We start from the raw sequence: 2,004 nt of genomic DNA, 5'->3' as shown, positions 1-2,004 counted from the left end.
GGAGGGGGAGATGGTTGGAGAGGATCATCAAGTCATCGACATAGAGCGTGATGATACAGAAGGTTGCCCGATAAGTAAAAATGAAGACAGCGTGATCTGAGTTCAATTGGGTAAAGCCGAGTTTATTCAACTCTTCTTTGGCTTTCGTGTACCATGCTCGCGATGCTTGTTTGAGACCATACAAACTTTTCTGCAACTTCCACACTATGTCCTTCTGCCCATATCAATAGAGATCCAGGAGGGGGTTGCATAAAAATGTCGTGTTCAAGTTTGCCATTTAGGAATGCGGTCTTCACGTCCATCTGGTGGATCTCCAGATCTAGATGGGCACCTAATGCGAGGAGAATCTGTATGGAGGCCCACTTAACAATGGGTGCAAAAGTCTCCTCATAATCAATTGCGTAAATTTGACTAAAACCCTTCACGACGATGCGAGCTTTGTATTGCTCTATTTCCCCATCGGCCCCCTTCTTCAATGCAAATACCCATTTAGATCCCACAACATTATGAGGGTCAACTTGACTCTTTCGTACAGGAAGGTAAGTCCCTGTCTCCTTCAACACACTAAGCTCTTCAGTGCAGGCCTCAAGCCACGAATTCGAATCATGGCGATCCATAGCTTCCTTATTGGTACGTGGTATTGTTGTTGTCGCTGACATCACCCAAGTTACGCCCACTAACTCAGGGGCATTTTGCGTTCTGTTGTAGGATGAGGCCTCATATCAGATGTCATCATCTGGGATAGGCATGTGACGTATACATGTTGATCGACATGGTTCAGGCAGTTGAACATCGGGTTCGGGGACAGGTGTCGGTGGGTTCTCTCCATCTAATCCATCTTCATCCTCACTCTCACCCCTTTCTCCCTCTCGATCTTCTCAATCTTCCCCTCCTCCATTTCCATCTCCCTCAACCTTATCCATTCCATCATTCTTCCCAGGAGTGATCACATGTGACAGGGAATCAGGTGATTCTACCTCAATTGTCACGCGCTCTGATTCCTTATCCAACTCTTCGAAGAAGTGAACATCCCTGGACTCATGAAGTTTCCGAGTCTTGGGATTGTAAATTACAAATGCCTTCTTCCCTTGGGCCAATCCAAGGTGAATGCTGGGAATGGAGTGGTCATCCAGCGTACAATGGAGGTTGTGATGAATGTGGAGTGTGGCTTTGCAGCCAAAGGTATGTAGTGTTGAAAGGTTTGGTTTATTACCAAAGTAACGTTCATAGGGAGAGATTGTCAGAAACTGTATTCAAGGTGATCGTGGGAAGCGGAGCGGAGTACGGCAGCGTGAGTGGTCACTTAGCTAATGAACTACTCCATTGCAAGGCATCAAGGGGGTTGGGACTTCGGCTTCAACGACTTGGCTAGAGCGTTGCGCCATGCGTTCTAGGCTGTCCCGTATTTCACGTTAGTGGGAAGGACCTTGCGGCGACGTTGACTTAAGTGGGGATGAAGTTGAGAGGCAAACTTAAGATGAGAGTACTTGGGGGGGAATTCTAGTCGATATTCGAACTAAGGTACATCGACAGTAAACTACAAGTATAAATATGAAAGGAGAACAGAGAAAGGGCTGGTCGCTCCGGTGCGGGACGGGAGCGGGATGGTAAGTATGACAGAACTAAAAGAGCGATGAGGACCAGGGAAATGGAACAGAGGACGGCGAAGTTGGGAGGCAGAATGAATAGGATGACAATCTAGGTGCCAATATGGTGGCGGATCAGAATGTCAATATACAAATAAATCAAATGTCAATAAAGGAATAACCAAGTGTCAATAAAGGAATAAATCAAATGTCAATAAGGAGTGGATCAGCGGTGACCATATCAACTGCTAGTTAGTTAAGCGAATGAATAAGAATAAAACGGTATCGGCCAAATGGCCGAGGAACTCAAGTGGTGGCGGGAGAACGAAGGAGGCGCTGCTATGGGGCTGTAGAATGGGAGTGCAGAAAGTGGTAGAAGGGCAGGGACTTTGCGGGGCCGTGACAGTATCCCCCTCTT

This window comes from Cantharellus anzutake, assembly GCF_015039405.1.
Source record: "Cantharellus anzutake strain C23 chromosome Unknown EI90scaffold_20, whole genome shotgun sequence".
NCBI classification, from domain to species: domain Eukaryota; kingdom Fungi; phylum Basidiomycota; class Agaricomycetes; order Cantharellales; family Hydnaceae; genus Cantharellus; species Cantharellus anzutake.
The sequence above is the reverse complement of the archived record's forward strand: the minus strand, read 5'-3'. Positions refer to the sequence as shown.